The sequence below is a fragment of the Triturus cristatus genome, chromosome 1_1 (assembly GCF_964204655.1).
Source record: "Triturus cristatus chromosome 1_1, aTriCri1.1, whole genome shotgun sequence".
Lineage (NCBI taxonomy): Eukaryota > Metazoa > Chordata > Amphibia > Caudata > Salamandridae > Triturus > Triturus cristatus.
The window spans coordinates 223149847-223174070 of NC_140579.1; the positions used below are offsets into that span (position 1 = coordinate 223149847).

The 24224-nt window shown below is 46.6% G+C and overlaps 1 long non-coding RNA gene across 1 annotated transcript in view; it reads right to left on the minus strand.

Moving 5' to 3' along the window:
- The window catches only part of LOC146870020 (uncharacterized), a 95693-nt gene extending 73564 nt beyond the window's left edge, over positions 1–22129 (minus strand). Inside the window, exon 1 of the long non-coding RNA XR_014968487.1 lies at positions 22058–22129. This is a non-coding gene — a long non-coding RNA (uncharacterized LOC146870020). The remainder of the gene's footprint in view (positions 1–22057) is intronic.
- Between the last annotated feature and the right edge of the window lie 2095 nt (positions 22130–24224).

Here is a 24224-nt window from a genome sequence, read left to right on the forward strand (position 1 = left end):
TGATTACTATTCAGTCCCAATAGGGGCTCAAACGTAGAAACTTCCATAGGGTTCTTGCTACAGGGGTATTTTTACAAACCAGAACATGTTTGGAGGTACAATCGGAGTACAAGCAATAGGCTACATAGCCCGGGTGTACTCAGATGGTAGTAATGTTTTAACCAGACAGATAGGCACATTTGGAATACCGGTTTACAATCGCTTTGATGTGTTGGAGGGGGTTGATTGACTCACTATCTCAAGGGTAACATCTTCATGAGAGAGGCCTGAAACTCTAGGGTTAGGGGTAAGGGGGCTGCAGAATGTGAGGAAGGTCATAGGGGTGGAAGAGGTTTTGAGCCCGCATCGTAGGATACATGAGCTGGCTCAAAGAAGATGGGGCACCTCACTCAGGGCATCCATTTCCCTGGGACACTGGTTGTAGAGGATCCAAAAATGGCTACAATACTGGATCATCCCAGACCCTCTGGAAGATTTGAGTACAGGGTGGAACTGGGACTAGAGGAACAACACTTTGTAAGCGACCCAGTGCAGAACAGTTCTAGAGTTAGACTCCCAGGTCACTACATCAAGACTTCCATGTGCCCAAAATGACAGGCCTGCCACTTCTTGCTCTGACTGTTGTACTGATCCTATAATGAAGCCCCCTGCCATTCAGGTTAAATTGTTTTCATGGAACTTTGCAGGGCTAGCATCTAAAGTTGTCTCTCCGGAATGGGATGAGTTTATTGATACACACTCGTTCTATCTTTTTCAATAAACATGGTCCACAAAACCACTCCAATTTTCTGGTTATGCTAATTTTAGCAAAGAAGCACTTAAAAAAGGCAGGGGCAGACCCTCAGGGGGGCTAAGCAACCTGGGTGAGCTCTGTAGGCTAAGCAACCTGGGTGAGCACTGTATTAAATTGCGAGGCACAAGAAATAGCAATGCTTTCGCCGGATATCCTGTGTGTATCGCTAGTTTTTCCTTCACTGTGGTATATGGTAGAAGGATACTGGCAAAATGGCCTACTGATGAGGAGCTCACTAGGAGAGCTCCGCGGGCTTGGGATCGCATATCAGGATATCCCAGTTTAGCCCCAGCAACTATTGCACCGGATAACGAGAAGAAAACAGGAGATATCGCCTACAACATCTCCACCGAATTGCATTGACTTTCATCAACTTAAATACTTATCTCTCACCTCTGCTCCGGCAGGGCTGTAGGTGAAGACAGGAACCAGCAAGCTTTTTGTGGCAACACCTACCTAGATAGGCGGAGACGCTGACCTAGAGACCCGAAAACACCCACAATGGTGGTTCCATTGCCGGTCTCCGTCTGCGATCTTCCTTCCTTCCATTGGACCGGACGCAATGGCAGGTCTGACCGGGATAGAAGAGGGGATGCACGCCATGCAGTCTGAACCAAACCCCGGCTGCCGAGAGACCCTGGTGATGAGGAGCACTTGTGAAGGTGCCGGAGACTCCGACCTAGAGAGCCAGAGACACCCATAGTGGGGTTTTCACGGCAGATCTCCGTGGATATCCAGAGACTTCGACCCAGAGACCCAGCGGCATCAACAGGGGTGACTCTGCTGCCGGTCTCCATCTGCGATCTTCCTTCCCTCCACTGGACCGAACAAGACGGCAGGTCTGACCGAGACAGAGGAGGGGACACCCGCCATGCAGTCCGAATCAACCCCGGCTGCTGAAGAGACCCTGATGGCAGGGAGCACATACGAAGGAGCCGGAGACTCCGACCTAGCGAGATAGAGACACCCAGAGAGGTGGCTCCATTGCCGGTCTCCGTCTGAGATCTTCCCTCCCTCCACTGGACCGATCGAAACTGCAAGGCTGGCCGGGATAGAGGAGGAGACGCCCGCCATGCTGTCCGTATCGACCCCCGGCCACTGAGAGTCCCAGGGGGCCGTGAGCTCTTGTGAAGGATCCCAGATCGTGAACCCCATTCCTACTAAGCATCGTATCCCTTGTTTTTGTCTTGCGTCGAGCCCACTGCCTTGATACTGCGACCAGGGGAGTGATCTACGATGTGAATCAGGGAGACAGTCTCCTTGTGCGATGGTCCCCCACTAGGCAGAAGGTTCCGGCCTGCTGTAGATGCACCCGACGTCCCCTGAAGAAGCTGGAGAATCTGGGATCGAATGGATGAGAGCACATCCATTCGATGCGCACACTGACTGGTCCTCGGGGAAATCGGGCAGCACTTCCTAGGTATGTTTCCTCCCCCGTCCCTCCCGTTGGCGGCCTTAAGTTAAATTACACCCGGACTGAGGCGGAAGCAAGCTCATTGCTTGGTGAGCGAGTGCCGGGCCGGTGAGCGCACGGCCAGATTGCTTGTCGATCCTGACAGGGTTGCAGATCGGTCTGCATACAGTGCACTGAACGCAATACGTTCTTATAAGTTTTGATTTGGTTACTGTCGGTAATCTTGCACATTTAGGAGACCCCTTCGGGGTTTTGGTGGCCCTAGGGCTTTTTGATCTGCTTTGATGGTGGTGTTGGGAGCTGGGTGGGGTCACGGGGGTGGAAAAGGGAGCAAAAACTAAATCCATTTTTAAATCCATATATATTCTTCATTTATTTATAGACTCACATTTTTCCAGATTTCATGGTACTAGGCTACTTAGTCTATTGTTAATGGATAAAAAGAGAATTGTGAAAATAGTTTCTTTCAATGTTAATGGACTCAACAACAAAGAAAATGAGGGCCATTGAGGCATGGATTAAGACAGAAAATCCAGCGGTCCTTTTATTACAAGAGACCCATATATCAGCTGGGAAACTAACAGATTTCTTGAGGTTTAGGTCCTGGGCAGCTTATAGGGGTTTCTCTTCATCCTCTGCATCTCATAGGGGCACAGCGACTTTTCTTAGTAAAGAATTTCCGGCTGATATTGTCAATTCTCAAAACGATCAGAATGATAGGTGCTGTTGGGTCACCTGTAACCTAGGAGGCAGACTCTTAACATTCGCCAGCATATACGCCCCAGTGGAAGACAACCCTATGCCATATGAGGAATGTTTTCAATCATTAATATAAGTACCTGGCGACTTGATCTTAGGGGGTAATTTTAATTTCTTAATGGATCCTAAAATCGACTCCTCAGCTCTGTCCAAAAAACAGTTAAAACCTAAAACATCAAGAACTCTGCAAACTTATGGCTTGACTATGGATATTTTGGATCCCTGGAGGGCTGCATTTCCAACTAAGATTGTCTATACTTGCTCCTCAGGTAGATTTCATACCTCATCACACATTGATTTTTTTTCTCATTTCTAGGAGATTGACTTTTAGCCAGCAGAGTCCTACAGAATGGGTTTTCATATCATGCAGTGGTGATTCTTGAGTTAGAGCTAGGTAAATACACCATGACCCCTAAAAGATGGATGTTAAATAGGCAATATTTATTAGATGAGAACTGGGTACTTTTTATTAAATCTGAAATTGTAGAATTTTTCGAAATTATGACACATCAACTCCGCATGTGGTCTGGGACTCGTTTAAGGCCTGTCTAAGGGGACTAGCCATCAGGAAGGATGCTGATAATTGGAGGAAGGCAAAGGAAGAAAAGCGAACATTAGAACAAAGTGCAAAGGGCCTTTGATACATTTAGCAGCAGTCCTTCAGCTTTTAACCAACGGCAGCTGGATCGGGCTAAGCGGGTGCTCAGTGAAAAATATTATCTTAAAGGTGAATCTTTTTATCAGTACCACAGGCAAAAAATCTATGAAGAAAGTAATTACACCGGGAGGTTTCTTGCGTGGCAGGTAAGAGAGCAGGCTGTAACAAATCAAATAACTGCATTGAAATGTCCTATAACTGCTTCTCGAACTGACGACCCAGAAGCAATAGGAGATATAATGTTGCAGCATTATAGGAGCATATATGGCCAACAACAGACTATTTATATGACAACCCTGAGAAACTTTCTTCAGAAGCATGATCTGCCTGTACTTTCAGACGATGAGAAATTAAACATGGCGAGTCCTTTCACAAAAAATGAACTGGAGGATGTGATCAAAAATCTTCCAAATGGTAAATCCTGTGTGCCGGATGGCCTACCGGCGGAATTTGTAAAAACTTTTTCCAGTACCATTTCTGATGATTTTTTTATCGCTAGCCAACTCCATCTTAGAGGGTGGGGTGATACCATTGTCATTTAGAAATGGGAATATAGTCCGTTTTTTAAAAAAAAGTAAGAATAGTGAAGACCCCAATTCCTATCGTCCCATCACGCTTTTAAACTCTGACTATAAAATAATCACTAACATTTTAGCTAATCGTTTTAACCGAATTGCCTCGCATTTGATTCACCCTGATCAAAATGGGTTCATTGCTGGGAGGCAGCTCGGTACTAATAAGCATTATTTAGCGGAACCACTAGATTATTTTGAGACTCAGAAGATTCCAGCTCTGATCCTCCTTTTAGATGCTGAAAAGGCATTTGACCTAGTTGTTTGGGATCCCTTATTTTTTATTTTGGTAAACTTCGGCATACCTCCTGAGATCACAGGGCTGGTCCAGAAATGATATGTTAATGCAGAAGCCAACATAATTATTAATACCACAGTGGTCGGCCAAGTTGAGGTTAAACTGGGAACTAGACAAGGATGTCAATTGTCCCCGGTGCTATTTACCTCTTTTATTGAGCCTTTGGAATAGTACAGATATCTGTTTTCCATTGCCAACTATGGCAAAATTGAAACTATACGCCGATGATATTGTGCTTATTATAAAGCCCGAGGAGGAAGATCAAATACATTTTTTTTTTTTTTAAATAAATATTTTTATTTGCATTTAAACAAACAATACATAACTCGTGAGTGTGAGGTAACCAGGCAGCAATATACGTTGACAATCGCTGATAGATAGAACAGGTCGTAACCCCCCCCTCCAAGCAAGGTCAGGGCTTCCCAACGTATTATTACATAAGCACATACACTGGAAGATCTCTCAATACTGGTCCCATATCCGTCAACAATGCAGTCATTAGAACAGTCAAGGCGCAGGTCCCGGTTCCCCATCCGACAGGCTCGATCCCTCCTCCCCCAATCCAATCTCCAAGCCATAATATCGTAACCAGGGAGTCCATATTTTACGGAATTTTCGAGGACAGCCCCTCGCAGTATAAGTTGTTTTTTCCGCCACCATATACAAATTTAAGCAGTTCCTCCATTCCTGTATGGTAGGAACATTTGACATTTTTGAACAATTCGAATTGCTTGGCGGACATAAAATTAATTTAAAAAAGACAGAAGTTATACAGTGTGGTGGAGCACTGTTGGATATGCACCTCAACGTTCTTTTCTGTTTAAATACAAAACCGAAAAGATATCTTGGGGTTTATTTTTCGGCACAAATTATTGATTTATATGACTTGAATTTTGCCCCACTTTTACGATAGATCAAGGATCTATTCTTCCGCTGGAATTCACTCCCTTAACTATCCTGGGCAGGGCTGCATTGATTAAAATGTCAGTTCTCCCGCTTTTTAATTTCCTTTTCTTAGCGATTACCTGTGTTTTAATGAGTTCCTTTTTGATAAAATAGAGTTTATATTTACATCTTTTTTTATAGGGAAAGAAGGTCCCCTGCATTGCACTTAGCACTTTATATGAGGAACTGGAAAATTGTGGATTAGCTCTCCCAAATTTGAGGGATTATTATTTTGCATATTTTGCACAATACATGTCCAGATTTAAGTCGGAACTGCAATCAGGTCTCTTTATTAATTATTTTATGAATTTAATTTGTAAAGAAAATCAGATCCACTGCCCACTATCAATTGTCAAATCCCCTAAATTAGTACGTTATAAATGCATATAGTGGTTTTTCCATAGACGTCAGGCCTTTTATAGAAGATACTCTGTTCCTGTAATTAACTCTTCAACTCTATTATCTGGCCCTATTTTACAATCCGGGATATGAGAATCTTCGGTAATCACACAAAAATGGGCAAAGGCTAGATTTGGAAAAATATCAGATTTTATAAGGAATGATAGATGGTTGAATGTAACTGAAATGTCTTATTTAATTCCAAATGATTTTCTTCTCCTTGGGTCATATAATGTCTTTAGTAGGTATTTAAGTAAACTAGATCTGGCTCAAATCATAGATCGGAAATCCCTAGTTTATGATCTATTAGAAGACATTACACTGAAGAAGCCTGGAGAATGGAAAAAGCGTCTAGCCTCTATCAAAGGCATTGATTTAGAGACGAAGGCCATAGCGAAATGGGCAAAACAGAAGGAGATGGAAATTACAACTTGTATGTGGTCAGCAGTTAATAATCTGAATTTTTGTACATTAAGGGGAGCTAATTGGTGTAGGATGCTGTTTTTTATTAAATGGCTACTTTATGGAACCCCACTTTTTCTATCTAAAATGTATTCCAACCAATCTGCACAGTGTTTTCGCTTACTTAATCATCCTTCTGCCAATTGGACACATATTATGTTACAATGCCCCTTGATTCAGAGGTTCTGGAAGGACATTTTTTACTATCTGGAACGAATGTGTAATTTTTACAGGTTTACATACTCGGTTAATAGTCTTTTGCTTTGACCCAGACCTTCTCCTTTCAGATAGGCTGATTAAACTATTAAATATTGCAATGGCTGTCGCAAGATCCCTTTTACTTCAGAGATGGCGATCAGACGCCATACCATCTAAATATGAATGGATTTGTAAAATGAAGCAAGTTGAAAAAAGCGAACGAGCCTATGCATTAAGAACAGGCGGACTCAAGAGGTTTGAGAGGGTCTGGGCAGGCTGGTTTGATTAAGATTTCAGTGTTTAGCTTATCTCAGCAGAGGGATTCTTAATATGTCTGACTTTGATGCATAATAATACCTGTATGTTAATCCATTTGATGACATTTGATGCTTTCCATACATTTTTACAGTTTTAATGAGTACAGGATCAATTAGTATTTTGAACATATTTATGGATCTGTATGTATATGTCTAAGATGTAATCAATTGTTTAGTGTGCAGTAATTATTAGCAGTGGATCTTGTTCCAGGATATAACATGTGGGTCTTCTTATCAAATTTTAGGATTTACTATTTTCTGGTTATTTGGTGTTAAAAATTCTATATTGCCTTGTTGATATATTTGATGAATTCTATGGATGTATTTATGGATAAAAAATGTTTTTATATGGATTTCAATAATAAAAAATAAAAAAAAGAAATCTGCTTTGATCTAGTTAGGAATGGTCAGCTTGGACACACGGTGGAGCCCATTTTGTATTCGCTGGCATGTAGCTGCCTCCATAAACCTTACAAAATGGCAGTAATACAACTAATCGGGGAGAAAGGACTTACTTTGACATGATTATAATCAGTAAGAGACAGAGGACTTCCACATAATATCCACCCCTTAGTAAACAAAGAAAGGACTACCCATCACAGTGCACATAACGAGGGAAACAGGACTACCCCCTACTAGAACCAATTAATGGAAAGTGTAAGAGGACTTCCTCTCCTCTCTGGAACTGATCTTCTTAGTAAAGGGGGCAGCCATCTTGGACTGATTCACTCAGAATGGTTTGACTCCCAGACAATACAAACAACTTTCTCCAGGACCTAACGCCACTTCGACATAACAGCGCACACTGCCTCACTTACCCAATTGATCCAATGTACCGCAGACTTACCCAATACCAAATGTAAAAACAAAAAGAGGACCACACCCCAAGAGGATTAAACAATGGTAAGTGAAAAAGGACTTCCTCACAGGATCAGAACTAGATAGTAAACACGGCGGCCATCTCAGACTGACTCATTCTGTACAGGATGGTTCCACGATATATTCTGCAACATCCTCAAGTCCCCATCCATTATCATAATTCGTAAGACTTCGATCTAAGACCTAACCCCACCTACACGTCATAGTGCATTCTGCACCACGTGCCCACCCTTCCTACCCCTCCAAGTTCACAACTGACATTTCCACTATGGAGCGCAAGGGTCAGCACACTTTTTCCATTATTTACCCACCAAACCTTTAAAAAAAAAGCAGCAAAAAGCTTTAAACATAATCTCTTAAAATCTCACCCCGAAACCCCCATCTCCGACACCTACTTCTCAACCAACACGGGAAAGATAACGAATGACATCATCTTTTATACAAAAATAAGAGCCCAATGGAGGAAAGCCTTTCTAGCCATACTCTCGATCACCTCCATGAGGCAAACAGCACATGGCCTTCCGCTATCTGTCATTCACTCCCCACTCTACAAAGCAGCAGCGACAATCATCATCTATCATAATGGAATCATCCTCATGTAATCCTCGAACCGCAATCTTAACCTTCTAGATAAAATCTTAAAACGTTACTAGACCCCATCTCTCCCCCTAGCAGATAGCAACCTCTCCCCACTTTCCATCTCCCTAGCAGTCTCCTGGAAGTCTGAGCACCCGGACATCCTATCCTGCATATACACACACTCCAGACCTAACAGTCACCTCTAGTGAGGACACACACCTCCCCATGTCTTATGAGGCCCCCACCACTCCCAACACTCCCACCGTCCCAATCACACCCCACACCCTTACTGACCTATATCACTCCTTACTACCTCACACCCCGTCTCATCTACCACTTTTATAACCGTCCCACCCATTAACCACATACTGACCGCCTTACCCTCTCCATTCTCCAATTCCCTCATCCTCCCTCCCACATCTCACACCCTCACCCCCCCACAGCCTCAAGAGGACACAACTCACTCCAACACATACTCTTCCCCCAACACCACCACCACTCACGCCCCCATCACCTCTACCACGGACACCTCCCGACTTACACCTCAGAACCTTACCTCCTCACATCCGACATCTCCCCATGCCCCGTCTCCCCGCACCAATATTCCAACCATCCCACACATTAACCACATCCAAACCGCCTCATAACCCGCTTTTACACCCTCCCCTTCTATCGAAAAACACACAGACTACATCACAACGGCCAAGACTTTGGACCCTCCCCATACGACATTCATGGCTCAACCGCACTTCCCTCTCATATAATTCATACATCAAATAGGCTACCTCCTACCCCTGACCATAAACTAGTGAGATACATTTATCGCTACTACAAATCAAAAAGTACATACATATGCTTCACAACCTGATTCTTCAGCAACCCAAGTTCTCACACCCAGAACTAGCACCCAGAACGTTCCTCCAAAGCATACACCCGAAAATCACCCAACAACCACACATAAGCTCACTGAAACATGAGCTACCCAGATGGAGAACAGTGCCCCACACAGATGTTTCATCCCGGCCGATCCGGAGGATAAACCCTCTATCAGCCAAAGACTTAAGCACCCTGCTCCGTTCATACGAACTACCGTTTCCCCTACTTAATAGTGAACATACTGTTAACTCACAAAAACATTCCCTAATCCACTCCATCTCCCCTGATATCCATCGAGCCACAAGACACAACTCTAGAGGTATAGTTGTAAACAACCTCATGACAGTCCCCCTCATACCTGAATCCAACACTACACACATCAAATCACAACTAAAATGCATACTTCTAAACTGCAGGTCGGCATCGAGACATGCAAGGGATATAGCTGACCTCATCCTTACCAATGAACCAGACACACTAATTTTGACTGAAACATGGCTAAATGAATCGTCTACGCCCATTCTAGACATACTGGTACCCCCAAACTATGGCATCACTAGACTAGACAGAACGGATAGGCCAGGTGGTGGTATCGCCTGCATACATCGAAGCAATCTAACGGTGAACCGATCCCACTCCCCATCATTATCTTCCTGCGAATACCTATACCTAGGTATCACTAGTAATAACAAGCCCATATGCTCACTACATACATTCTACCACCCTCCAGGAGATAACCTCATCTTCATTGAACACCTAATGGATATTCTAGGTACAAATGTTGACCTCCAGAAAACTCAAATATTCCTGGGTGACTTCAATCTCCATTGGGATGATCTGAATGACCCAGGGGTCAATAGCCTCAAAGCTGTCCTCACAGACCTTAACCTCACCCAAATCTGCACCAGTCCCACACATGATAAAGGCGCAATCCTCGATCTGGTTATCTCCAAAGCTGACTCTACTGTGCTAGAATCGATCCTCCTGTGCGACTGGTCTGACCACCACATCATTACACTCAACATCAATGAATCAATTAAAGTACCCGCTACACAACCCATGAGAACGAAAATTTGGAAGCGAGATATGAAAAATATCAGTTCCAATATACTCTCAAGCTCCATCCCTAACAGCTTGCTCCCCCTTGAAGGATCATCCGATGTTCATAGCCTGAGCAATCACTACTTCCACTCCATGAACACGTTTCTAGACAAAGTAGCTCCCCTTCAACTGAAAAGAATCACCAAAAAAGACTCAAAACAGTGGTATGACGGCAGGTTAAATGAAGACAGAAGATCCCTCAGATTAATCGAACGACGGTGGAGATCTAACCCATCTGCTGACCACCTCAAGGCTCTATGAACCACGAGAAACGCCTATTTTAGAAAGGTCAGACGATCTAAAGCTGACTTCTTCAGCACTCAATTAAACCTAGCTAAGAACCGACCCAAAAAACTATTCGAATTAATCAAAGCGCAAACTTAAGATGCACCCCCCCCTCCACCAGGATAATCCAGACATAAGACCCAATTGCGAGGATTTTGCTGCATTCTTTACTAGGAAGATGGAAAGCATAAAGACGGACCTGCTCAACGACTTAATAATCCTCACGGACACTCAAACAGTCCCTCCAATTACCACACCACTAGCCCCAACCTCCAGTTCTTCAAAATTCGACCTCAAACACAACGCATCATGGTCCTCCTTCAACTTTTACAGTGAAGAATCCATACAAAAAAGTCTGATGGCCTTGAATCCCTCCAACCACTTCACAGACCCTCTCCCCGCAAACTACCTAAAAGACTTAATGCCATTTGTACTACCTCCGTGGACAAAGATCATAAACACATCCCTCAGTCAAGGAACCATCCCAGATATCCTTAAAGCAGGACAGGTATCCCCTATCTTAAAGAAGCCATCGGCCGACCCATCGGACTTAAACAACTATCGCCCAATATCGAACATCCCCACTCTAGCCAAACTCCTAGAAAAATGTGTTCATACACATTTGGGCAACCATATAGTTCATTTCAACCTGCTCAACCAATACCAATCTGGCTTCAGGGCAGGGCACAGTACAGAATCAGCCATGACACTCATAATAGACGACGCACTAAATCCTTGACCAAAACGAAACTTGTTTACTAATCTTGCTTGACCTATCTTCAGCCTTTGACACAGTCAAACACGACAACTTGCTAGACCTCCTGAAACACAGAATGGGTTTATCCGGCTCTGTAATTACCTGGTTCACCTCCTTCCTCCAAAACAGATCACAAAGATTCAAGGTCAACAATTCCTTATCCAATCCTGTGCCAGTAACTCAAGGAGTACCACAAGGGTCATGCCTCTCACCCACTCTTTTCAACCTCTATATGGAACCACTCACCGAACCCCTCAGCGCATCTAAGGTCCACTATCACATGTACGCAGATGATATGCAACTCTACATAAAGATCCATTCACTTGAGGACATCAAATCTCTCAATTCAACGCTGGAAAAAACTCAATCCTGGCTGGCCGAAAACCATGTGAAACTAAACACCCTCAAAACTGAATTCCTCCTAATCGCGCACCCCCAACCATTCACGACTGGCTGAATCACCTAACAGCACTCAAAGGTCAACCACTCCTTGTCGATTCAGCAAAATCACTGGGAATAACGCTAGATGGAAACCTAAACATGCAGAAACATATCAGTGTCTCTACCAAAGGAGCACATTTTCAAATAAACACCTTAAGAAAACTGAAACCCTTTTTACCCGCAAATGACTTCAAACAGGCTGTGCAAGCCTTAGTAATCCCAAGAGTAGAATATGGATGTGTCACCCTTTGCAGTCTTCCCAGATCAACGACAGCCCCGCTAAGAGCCACAATCAACACAGCGGCTAGACTAATCACAGGCTCCAAAAGAAACTCTCATATCTCCCCAGACCTTAGAGTTCTCAATTGGCTACCATTTGAGGAGGAATTCATCTAAAAATCGCTTGTATGACGCACAAGGCCCTACACCACAATACCCCAAGTTATCTATTGCAAAAACTGTCACTCTCATGTGGTAACAGATCCACCAGGAGCTCCAAGAATCTTCTTTTGAAACCGCAAAGATTCGCCAAGAAAAAAACATATAACCGATCCTTCTCAGGAATGGCCTCTAGGATCTGGAATGCCCTACCCCCAGAAACGAGACAGAACCCCTCTGCTGCGTCTTTAAAAAAACAGAAGTGAAATCGATTCTCATGGCTAAGTTTACGTGAAATATTTTATTTCTGGATTTTTAGTGACTACTTTGTATTAGATCTATCGCAACAAGACTTGAACTATATTCTAAGCGATATTATGTTTCTAAAAAGTTTGTATATAACCTTGTAATGTATATGTTTTTTCCCCCTAGTGCTAGCTACTTCTATGTATTAGACTCAATCATAGATTATCTACTATATTTGTATCTGCTCCTGACATCTTGCTTGTAAAGCGCTCTGATACCCGCAAGGTTCTTGTTCGCGCTATATAAAACTCTCAAAATAAATTAATAAATATAAATAAATATATTTACAATGTTTACCTAAGGCCAGGGGGGCCTAGTAGTGACTCCCCAATCATTGAACAATTGAACTCCTAAATGGCTAATGCGACGGTGGGAGTGTTGAAGCTCATAGGTGGGGACTTTAACTGTCAGTTTGAGCTCCTGGACGCATGTGCAATGGCATTCATACAGGATGAGGACCGCGTTTGGTCTCTTTCCTATTTGAGAATTCTGCCCATTAGGAAGAGGTTTGCCCTGGCATTGAGGATCAATGCCTTAAAAATGAACCAAGGATTGCGAGCTGGGAACAGTAGGGCTGTGTCCGATAGAGAGGAAAAGCACACACTCACCTGCTCTCCAGGCAGCAGCCTTTCAATTACATTTTGGTGGATGTAAGGGCCTGGCCACTTGTAAAGGATAATATGGCTGTACTTGATAGGAGAGAAAGTGATCACAAGGCTCTCGTCCTAGATGTTGACCTTTCTTTAGGGTGCAAGAGAGCTAGCACCGATGAGCCTTTTGACCGCAGATTGCACATTTCCATTAATAAGCACACTGTTAAGTGGCATAATATGGTTAACTCTGAGGAGCAGATCCGGGAAATATACAAGCTTGTTGTGTGCAGTATAGAGGAGCTCCACGGACTGGACTGGGATAGGGAGCAGGGGTATCATCTGGACCTAGTGTGTACTATTCACAAAAAGCTTTTTGCACGATTAAATGATCGATTTTATGTGGCAATTAAAGGGCATTCAAGAGCAGGCCTCCTTAGTCTTGGTATAATAAGGCCTGAAAGACTGCTAGAGCTGCCCTTATGCTCGCTTTACAATGTCAAGATATGGTAACAATAAAGAGAAGAGTGATAAATACAAGGTCTATTAAAACTCCATAAAATAATGGCCAATGAAGAAACAGGACGGTCTGCTTGGTACAGTAAGGAAGGGTGATCAGTGTGCTTTCTGCAATCTGCTCTCCACAGGAAGTAAGGAAGGACATCACCAGGTTGAGGTTAATGTTCCCACTGCAGACTGGGTAGGCCACTTCTCCAACCTATATGCCAAGAATGGAGCTGAAAACATTCCCCCATCAACGTGGGAGGTCGGAGACCAAGCTGTGAGGGGATTCTAATAGGACACTAGGGAGATTGTGCCGATTTTGTTGGCTGAAATACGATTGGCGATTTCCAAGATAGTCATAAACGAAGTGCCTGGTCCTGATACAATTACGGGGGACTTGTTTCGGGGAGAGGCTGAGGTTTGGAGTCACTATTTTTTTTTAAACTATTTAATTCCATCCTGCTAAGGGCACTGATACCAGCAACATGTGAAGGGGCCGAGATAATACCAATTCACAAGAAGGGTTCTTTATCGGACCCATGTAACTACCGGCCAATAAGCCTGATTGATTGCTCACAAAAGCTCTACAGCAGAATCCTCCTCGAACGGTTCCTAGCTTGGACTGGTGACCAAGATGTGTTATTCCCTTTGCAGGCGGGTTTCAGGGAACATACTAGCACAGTGGACCAAATCTTTAGACTCCAGCTCATTAATTGCAAAATAGTGACTCTGGGTGGTGGTTAACTTTATGTTGCATTTGTCGACTTGCGCTCGGCATTTAGTCCCGAGGTCAGCACTCTGGCATGTTATGGCAGATATGGGTGCCCGTAAAGAACTTCTGGCTGTCATTGTAAATCTACATAATCACAACTATTCCCAAGTTCGATGTGGCAGGCTGCGAGCAGTGAGGGAACCATTCCCTGTTAGTAGAGGAGTAGGGCAGGGTTGTGTCCTTGATCCGACCCTCTTTACATGCTACGTTACCAACCTAATATCATACTTAACCCAATGTGATGAAGTTTCCCCCTGTCTTCCTAACATTAAGGCTCAGGCATTGATGTTCGCAGATGACACCTGGCTACTATCAGAGTCGCCAGTGGGGTTGCAGAAAATGCTGGATTGTTTCGAGAACTCCTGTGGCTTGAGAGGCTTAAAAATAAATGTGGCCAAAGCAAAGTATATGGTCTTGAACCCATCCCCCTTCACGAGATCCCCCCTGGAATAAGTGCAGATAGTGGAGTTCCTTGGGCTAACACTCTGAGCAGTTAGACTGCCTCACATAGAAAAGTCCAGGCTCAAACTAATGCAAAATACGTGAGGGATTAGAATGCTTAAAAGCTCCCACTTTTGCCCAAAGTCCCCAGCGATTCAACTCTTTAAACAGCAGGCATTAGGATCAGCACTTCATGGAGTAGAGTTGTGGGGACATAAGGACATGGGAAAAATGCTCCTTTTGCAGAACCATTTTTTATGATAGCTGACAGGACTATCAACCAGATCGTCTATGCTCTTAGGTTGGATATGGGTCTTAAGCCAATTATGGCAGTGAATCAGGCCTATTCTTTATTGGAAAAACATCTGGTCTACACTGGAACTTAAGTCTTATTGTGAGGTGTTGAAGGACATCTTGGGCATTCCGGGCTCTGGCAGTCTCACCTGGACCAAGCTGGGGTGCGATAGTCATTTGGGACAACCCCTCGGGAGCCTCCACCATTAATAAATCTCTTTTGAAAGTCAAGTACTAGCAATATATCATGCAGCAATCACAGGCGCATCCACTTCAACGCACCCTTATAGATAGATTTCTTTCCTTCAAAGATGACTTTATGTTCGAGCATTTCCTTGATGAAATGGAGCCACCCCAAGCTAGAATGTTGTACTTACAGTTTAGGCATGGTTCACTACCATTAACATCTTTTACAGCTAAGTAGGGTGGCATGTTTGAGCAAGCCGGATGTGCATACCCTGCATGCAGGGCCAAAGAGGAAACTAAAGGGCACACCTTATTCTTCTGTCCCGCCTACCAGATGGGTAGAAAAAAATGGTTAGTTCCGGCTTGCCATAATCTTGGGGCGAGGGGATTTGCATTAGCACTACACATCCTAAAATCAAATCTTAACCACAGTCTTGTTTTTGCAGTGTCCCGCTATTTATTACATATGTGGAGAATCAGGCAAAAGGTGTGCCAAAGGACATATCGTTTCAGACTCTTAGCTGTCTAATCCTGTAGGCTCTGCAAATTATGATGGTATATGAGTATTTTGATGAAAGATGGATTTACGCTCTGACTTAACAACAGTGACTATAAAACGGACATTCTCACAATTTTTACTTGCTTTATATTCTATTTATTGTACCTTTATAAGGTTTTAATGTGCTGCTTGTATTTATGCTGTTATGGCGCACTGCCGAAAGAAAGTATTTTGAATTTCAAATAGAAGACAGAGCTGATCCTACCTGTTACGGGCCAATCTCTCGAATTAGATGTACAAGTCAAGATCATAGGGAGAGTCATCCTGGAGAAACTGACTAGCTGGGCCAATGCAAATCATATTGGATTCTTTTTCTTTCCCTTTTGCACTTTTCTTCTCTCCTTTTGCCATTTTCTTTTCTCCTTTTGCCGCTCTTGTCCCTGCAATCCCCCGCTGCCTGCCCCCCTCCACTGACACATTCCCGCTCCCCACATTTAGCGCCTCCCAGTTGTCCAGCTTCCCGCACACTACTTAATGGTGGCTGCTGCGCTGTGGAAGGTGCAGTCCACTGACCTTATTACTGGAATGCTCCCTTACCTGCACAGCTCCGCCTGTTAGCTGCTGCCCCCATTGCTGCTGCTGACCCTCTGGTCCCTCCACCTGCAGGACCCCGCCTGCACCTCATCCCTGGTGGTCTAGTGGTAGAGCGTCACTGCTCTGCTGCTAGGCTGCCATCTGTCTCACTTGGTCTGCTTTCTTCTGCCTTTTTGATTCTGCCTTTTTACTTTGCTGATTCTTTTTTTCTGTCACTTTTTCATTTTTCTTCTCTCCTTTTGCACTTTTCTTTTCTCCTTTTGGCATTCTTGCCCCTGCCTCCACGAACCCCCGCGGCCCTGCCCCCCTCTACTGACACCATCCCGCTCCCCGCATTTCCCACCTCCCAGCTGTCCAGCCCCCGCACATTGCTTAATATTGGCCGCTGGCGCGCCAAAGGCAAGCCCATCAGCACCCGTCTGTGCCTGGACCGCACCCAGCGCCATGGACCCTGGTTCTCGGACCTTCCACCGGTACGAAGCCAGCACCCTTCTTTCCCTCAACACAGGACGCCACGCCGCCTGTCACCTCGTGTCACGAAGGACACCCAAGGACCCTTCTCCTGACGAAACTCCAGCTACACCCTTGCCCACCTCCACACTCCAGCTCCTCTTGCTCCCTGCTGACCAACAGTGCACTGAACCAGCTCAGCTGCATCTTCCTCAACATGCGTTCCATCCACAAACAAAGCACAGAAACCAGGGTCCTCCTGGACTGCGTCTCTCCCGACATCACCTTCCTCACTGAAACCTGGAATAACCCCAGCTCTGGCCAGGACATCGCCACCGCCATGGCTAAACAATTCACCCGCAAGGACCGCACCCACCGACCAGGAGGAGCGGCTAAACAATTCACCCGCAAGGACACCACCCACCGACCAGGAGGAGGAATCGCCATTGCCCATAAGAACACCCTCTGCCTGACCAACCACTCGGATGACCCAGTAACAAACATGTAACACCTCCACTTCCAGATCCAGACCAACTCCAACACCATGGCACCGTCCGTGGAACCCTCGTCTACAGGCCTCCTGGCTCCCGCCCGCCCTTCACTGATGCCACTGTCGACTTCATCGCACCCCAGGCTATCGCATCCACCAATTAAATCCTTTTCTGTGACCTCAATCACCTGGACAATCCCAGTGACCAGAACACCGCCTCCCTTCTGGAGAACATTGCCAACATCGGACTCCAGCAGCTAGTCACCTCTCCGACCCACGCAGAAGGACACACAATTGACCCCGTCTCCTCCGTCAGCGGAAATATCACCTACAAATACACCACCGAACTCCTCTGGACCGACCATCACTGCGTGCACTTTGCCTTCACCAGACCCACCGTACAACACCGCCCCCCTGTCATAGTTGGAACAAGGTCACCGAAGAACATCTCTCTGCCTTCCTCAGCACTACCACACCGCTGACATCAGTGGACACTAACACCTTAGCATGTAACCTCCAACGATGGATCTCGAATTGCGCCGACATTCTGGCACCCTTCAAGAAGGCACCTGGCAAGAAACCCTCCAAGAAAACCAGCTGGTTCACTCCCTCCCTCCACGAGCCCAGAAGCACCAGACCAACTCCAACACCATGGCACCCATCGTGGCACCCTCGACTACATGCCTCATGGCTCCCGCCCCCCTTCACTGATGCCACTGTCGACTTCATCGTACCCCAGGCTATCGCATCCACTAATTAAATCCTTCTCTGTGAGCTCAACTTTCACCTGGACAATCCCAGTGACCAGAACACCGCCTCCCTTCTGGAGAACATCGCCAACATCGGGCTCAAGCAGCTAGTCACCTCTCCGACCCACGCAGAAGGACACACAATTGACCCTGACTTCTCCGTCAGCGGAAATATCACCTACAACCACATCACGAACTCCTCTGGACCGACCATCACTGTGTGCACTTTGCCTTCACCACACCCACCGTACACCACCGCCGTCACCGCCCCCCTATCATAGTTGGAACAAGGTCACCGAAGAACATCTCTCTGCCTTCCTCAGCACTACCACACCGCTGACATCAGCAGACACCAACACCTTAGCATGTAACCTCCAACGATGGATCTCCAACTGCGCCAACAGTCTGGCACCCCTCAAGAAGGCACCTGGCAAGAAACCCTCCAAGAAAGCCAGCTGGTTCACTCCCGCCCTCCGAGTCCAGAAGCACCTGTAGACGACTCAAGAAGAGATAGAGGAGCAACACAACCCTGGAAACCTACGCAACCTTCAAAAATGGTGTCACCGCCCATCACTTCCTCCTCAAAACCACAAATAAAACGGCCCTCCATGACAATCAACGCACACAACAGCAAAGAACTCTTCGCCATCATCAAGGAGTTTGCCAGGCCCAACAGTAAGACCAAAGATGTCCCAACATCCCAATACCTCTGCAACAAGCTCGGCACTTTCTTCCACCTCAAGATCCAGCAGATCTATGACAGTTTCTACACCCAAGCCCCCCCCCCACCATGCCCGACACCACCGCATACATCCACGCTATACCCCAACAGATCCTGCTTAACTGGACCCCACTCACCATAGACCACACACTCAAGACCATGAAGAGCATCCACTCCGGAGCCCACTCGTACCCTTGCTCGCACCACATCTTCCATAGAGTGGCCACCTCCATGGCCCAGAGCTTTGCCGCACCATCACGTGCTCTATCGAGACCGCCACCTTCCCCGACAACTGGAAACATGCTGAGATCAATCCCCCGCTGAAGAAGCCATCCGCCGACCTGACAGACCTCAATAACCTCAGACCCATCTCCCTGCTCCACTTCCCAGCCAAGGTAATCGAGAAGGCCATCAACGCCCAACTCTCCAAGTTCATCTAAGTGAACCACGTTCTGTTCATCTCCTAATCTGGCTTCCGAAGCAACCACTGCAGCAAGACTGCACTCCTCGCCGACGCCAACATCCGCTCCCTCCTCGACCAGGGAGAAACTGCAGCCCTCATCCTGAAGGAACTCACAGCTGCCTTTGATACCGTCTCCCACCACATCTTAATCACGAGACTCCAAGATGCCAGCACAGAACCCGCGACAAGGCCCTGGACTGGATCCTCTGCTTTCTCACCGGCCAAACAGAGCGAGTCCGACTACCTCCTTTCCTCTCAGAACCCACAGAGATCAGCTGCAGAGTGCACCAGGGCTCCTCCCTGAACCCCACCCTCTTTAACATCTACATGGACCCCCTTGCTGCCATCATCAGGAACCACGGACTCAACATTGTCTCCTACGCCGACGACACCCAGCTGACCCTCTCCCTCACCACTGAACCCACTGGTGCCAGAGTCAACTTCTACAGCAAGATCAAAGCGGTTGCCAATTGGATGAAAGACAGTTGCCTCAAACTCAACTCGGACAAAACCGAAGTACTCCTCTTTTGACTCATCCCCTCAGCATGGGATGACTCCTGGTGGCCAACCATGTTGGGAACCCCACAACCCCATGGACCAGGTACGTAACCTCAGCATCATACTGGACTCCTCGCTCACAATGAACCGCCAGATCAACGTCTTAACATCATGCTTCCAAACGCTCCGCCTGCTTCGTAAGACATTCAGATGGATCCCCACTGAATCCAGAAAGACTGTCACCCATACACTAATCACCAGCAGACTTGGCAACGGCAATGCAGTCTACGCCAGCGTCACCCAGAAACTCCTCATGAAACTACAGAACGTTCAAAACGCCGCAGCCAGACTGATCCTTAATATCGCAAGCCGCAGCCACATTACCGAACACCTTCAAGAACTCCACTGGCCCCAATCAACAAAAGAATCATCTTCAATCTCCTCACTCATGCCTACAAAGCCCTCCACGACGCAGAACCAGCATATCTGAATCACCGCCTCATTCCACGTGCCCGCCAGTCAACTTCGCTCTGCCCAACGGGCCCGGGTCACCGTACCACGGATCCACAAGACCAGAGCAGGAGGAAGATCCTTCTCCTATCTCGCTGCCAAGACCTAGAACACCCTGCCTCTCAAACTCAGGCAATCCCCTTCGCTTACCCAATTCAGGAAGGATCTCAAGACCTGGCTCCTCGACTGAACCCCAGCACCCAAACGTATCAGCAGCCCCTCCCCCTCCTCCCACGCCTTAAGACCCTCATGGGTAAGTACTGCGCTCTATAAACCCCTGATTGATTGATTGATTTAATCCTGTCTGACCTTCAATATGGGTTCAGGCCTGAAAGGGGCACAGGTGAGCAGAATTTTTTAATTTGTATCTTTGAATCTCCAAATACACTCAGGCAAAAGGGGTTCGGTACATCTGACCTTCATGGTTATCAGCTGTCTTTGACAAAGTTAATGAAGAAAAACTCTAGAATGAGCTAGGATCCATGGGGGTTGATCACGCACTCGTAATTTTTATGAGAAACCTCCACAATGGTTTGACGGGATGGTTAGATATATGGCTCTGAGGGTGATTGCACTCAGCCCTTTAATTTAAAAGGAGGTCTTCACCAGGGCTGCATCCTCGTGCCATTTCTATTTATTGTGTATATCAATCGGCTGGAGAGGGTGTTATCGAATAGTGGCCTTGAAGTTCCAAGAGTTGGCGGGAGATCGATTCCAGTGCTTTTATACGCCGATGATGCGGCTTTAATTGCTCATACAACCAAGAGCCATAAACCTCTTTTAGATGTATTTATTGCTTTTATGGATATTCTGCCTTTATCAACAAAAAAAATGTTTAATCACTGTTTATGCTGGCAGGTCCCAAGAGTTAAAACATTTGCAGTTTTTTAGCCCGACACAGTCCCTAAGTAAGGTGGACTATTTTTCCTACCTGGGGTTGTTACTTACCTCTGGTCTTAGCTGCAAACCTTTTAATTAAGACAAACATTGGCATAGCCAATAGGTCTCGCCTTTAGGACCTTATAAGTGCTTAGCCACGCAGCACATTCTCCTGATGTCAAAGTTTGTAGTAAACCATCTATCATATACTGGCCCTATTACAACCAGGCAATTAAATGCCTACAGTGGCACCAGAAGTCGGATGGCTGTTCATTGGTGATAAATAATAACCAGTTAACCTTTATAACCACAGGCTGTGTGAATATTTAGGGACCGTCTGTTGCATACCTCATTTGGAAGTATGAATTTCACATGTATTTTTATTATTTTAAACTGAAAAAAAAATTACCTTGTCTAACTAGAGGAATGTAGAGGTCAAATATTTAAACCCCCCCCCCCCCCCCCACATTTGTTAAGAATGAATGGATTCACCTCTCAGACTAGGAGTGAAACAAGCCCCCTATTTACATTCTTTCACACTAAGGAGGCAAGGGAATGCTGAAAAGCAGTGTGTTAGGGAAGGAAAGAACTTGGCTTCCCTTTGGCGGCTTTAGAATTAAATACTCACCTGAGATCAAATTAGAGGTAGGTTGCTATCTCCCCTAGCACCCCCCGGCACTCCGATGAGGACCTAGAACTGGAGGGAGGCATCTGAGAGGATGCAGTGTACAGAAGGCTGCACTGGACGTATATGTGCAGTTGAGATGGGTGGCGATTTAGTGCCTTGGGACGGCTGAATCGTGCAGCTGAAAGCAGGGGGAGAGTAGTGTGCAAATAGAGAGCTCAACACAGGAAAAGGGATGGGGTGAGATTTGGCTTAAGGGCTACAGCTGCTGCTTTTGGAACCGGTGAACCGGGTTGGAGTCCCGGCGTTGGTTCAACACACTGATTCTGGGCAAGTCACTTAACCTCCCCGTGCCTAAAGCAAAATGAACGTCACCTTGTATAATGTAAGTGTTGATCTTGTAAAGCGCTCCAGTACCTTCCGGTCGAGTCCAGGCTATATAGATAACTGCAAAAAACATTTAAACATGATGTGAAAACAGACTAAAAACACAGAACAGTTTAACATACAGATGTCACTTGCCTCGAAACTCTGGCCCTCTAGTCAGTTACTCATTGAACCTACCCATATGTGACTTAGAAGGTGCCTTCGGAAGTGTGTGGAACAAGGCGTTCCAGCTCTAGCATAATAATAAAACTCAACTATAATCGAATTTTGGGAACACGCCAACCCATAAACGCCAAATCATGCACTGCACTCCTGCTCTCAATGATTAGTAAGTGGCTGGCGAGCGCTCTTAACAGCATGTCTGTATGCGGCAGATGGCTCCACCGGCCAGGCTGGAGTAAATGTGGTCTCTGGCTTTGTGTGCCTTTCTCGCAGTGCATTGTTGTGGTTACTTTAAGGCAACTGCCCATAGCATACTTACCTGGGCTAGAGCTGCAGAGGTCCAGGATGAGGAAGAGTGCTCTGGAGAAGCCCGTAACCATTCTAACTTTCTGGAGGGAGAACTAGCTTCGGTGGGAGGGGACTCTGTATGTATGCAAAGAAGGTACAAAGTTCCTCAGAAGCAAGAGACAAGGGGAGGAGACACTATAAGGTGAGGGTGGTCAAAGGTAATCCCACACCTATTCAAAGAGAAGAACAAACAGGGGGGGAAAACCGGGTTGGGGGGGCGGGGAAGTGCTGGTCTTCTTTCCTAGCCAGTGTTTTTGAAGAAGTGGTGTTTTTGGCTGTGGTTTGTGTTGTGTCCTGCTGGACACAGTCTAGTGTTTCTGCCAGCCACTCCCCCGAGGGCTGGCCCACACACACACACACACACACCCTCACCCATCCAACACAGATGTCACCAGTCAGGTGACCCCGTTAATAAAAGGGCCCGAGTTCACGTGCTCGTGGCTAGTTATCAGTACCACATTCACGTGTCTGCGTCATCCTTCACTCAGCATTTGGGCCTAGCAGAACATAACACTGGCGACGAGTGGGACTTGCCTGCGTGTGCAGCCGTTTTGTCTGGTGGTAAAAGGGGGAAGGTGTGCTGCCCATGTCCAGGGCACCCCCCTGCAGCAGGTGAAATCGCCGAAGTGCTCGCGGGGTGGGTGAAGAGCCCCGGGGTGAAGGTGAGGCGGCGGAAGCCCACCCCGCCTCGAAGCGCCTGCTGACGAAGAGCGGATGAGCGCGGGGCCGAACTGCTGTGACGCCAGCTGCCGCCGCTGCTGCTGACTGCTGTGAGACTGAGTGAGGCCCCAACCGAAGAGCCCACGGAAGCGGGAGCCCACCCCGCATGTACGCTGCCTGCATAGCCCAGCGGGCGTAAGGTGAGCCCGCGGATTACGGGGAAGACAGCGAAGTGGTGCCCCCCCTCTGTAAAGAAGTGGGAGAGACCTGCCCAGTGAGTGAGCCAGGCGCCGGAGATTCCCCAGCGGCAGCTCCAGCCCTGCGCAGCTAGAGTGCTGAGTGAGAAGCTGCTGCGGCGCTCTTCGACGTGCAGTAGAAACGTGGAGGAACACGGGAGAAGACAAAGGCTGCCCCGATTTTGCGAAGTACATACAGAGGCCCCATGCCTGCATCTTAAGACCCAGCGTGTCCCGTTGGTAAGGAAAACTGCCAGGACCCTGAGGGTGTAGCCACGAACTACTTTACTGCCCGCAACGGCATATCAAGAGTGGTTACAGTACCACTGCGCTAACAGCTGCCGGCCCATACAGAGGCCAGGGAGGTGGGCCGCGAAAACACACGGCTCGAGATCCAGCCTCGGAGGACACTCCTGCGCTAATGCAAGCGAGTCAATCTAGCCCCCAAACAGGTTTGTGCACTCGTGAGCGCCAAATACAGCCCGGGGGAGAAAGAAAAAAACATATAACAAATTACCATGCTGCGTCCCGTTCTTGAAAGATGCCAGCTGCACCATAGAGCTCATCATGAGCACGAGGGGCGCAACAACTAGTACAGCTCCTGCACCCTTACCTCACCTTGTATGCTGTTCCTGCAGCAGAAGCACATAGCCACCGGCGGAATGAGGGAAACTGCCGTGGTCTCTCTCCTGTAGCCTGCAAAGAAAACAGTGCCACCTACTGGCTGTTGAGAGGTACCACACACGGCT